Below are 963 nucleotides of genomic sequence, written 5' to 3' on the forward strand. Positions count from 1 at the left end.
TAAGTAGACTAGACATACTCCAGCACGTGGCTGAAGGTGATCAGTTAGAGGATAGATGTTTTATCATCATTTATGAGCAGCTGACTAAGCTGCGCTACTTAAAGGCTGCAGCAGGAAGTCCTCAATCAAATATGTTCTTCTTACCATTCGTCCTTCTAAGACTGCGGTATTTATCTTCATTTAGGCTGTGTTATATATTTTCGGTTACACCATTCTCCTGTTAGAAGGCATCCCCAGAGATTTTATTTCATGACTTTGCCTGTTTGAAATTTGGAAAGTCTCTCAGATACTGCCAAAACCTCTTCAAGAAGCTTCCCCTCCCAGAATCAGCTCTTCCCTTCGAACTTCCCCTCATTGTCAGTCCTACTCCATAGAAACTAACTGGAGACAAATACATGTATGATGTCACCGAACAGGCCATCACCGCGCTTCACCCTCTCCCAGGGAGCAGCACGGCTCAGCGTTGGTGATCGACTTGCAAATCCACTTGGGATGATGGGAAGAGTGGTTATCATCTACCTATCCACGATCAAAATGAACCTGAATCTGAGAAGTTATCATTCCAATCAGCTTGAAGTACATGCTTTAAATGTAGATAAAACAGACTAATTCGACTGTTTATGATATAGATTAAGAAACACAAGATTTGATCTTAATGGTAAAAAGCTGTGATTTCCGAAGCGTGAACACTGAATGCATAACTTTAAATTGCGTAAGTGCAGACTTCGAGGTGTAGCTCCTGTGTGAGAATTGGAATATCATTTGCAGACATTCAAAACGACACCTGGAAACATTATTTATCTTTCAGACTGTCTGGAAAATCGCACGATCGCAATAATTTTCGTAAAATCCCAATTGTGTGGAAGTAGGCCGTTCAGTCTATCAAATCCACACCAAAGCAGTGAAGATTATCCCAACAAAAACCACTTCCTAATCGATCCACTTCCAGTTTCTCACAGCGAA

Source organism: Chiloscyllium plagiosum, unplaced genomic scaffold (genome assembly GCF_004010195.1).
Source record: "Chiloscyllium plagiosum isolate BGI_BamShark_2017 unplaced genomic scaffold, ASM401019v2 scaf_8852, whole genome shotgun sequence".
NCBI classification, from domain to species: Eukaryota; Metazoa; Chordata; class Chondrichthyes; order Orectolobiformes; family Hemiscylliidae; genus Chiloscyllium; species Chiloscyllium plagiosum.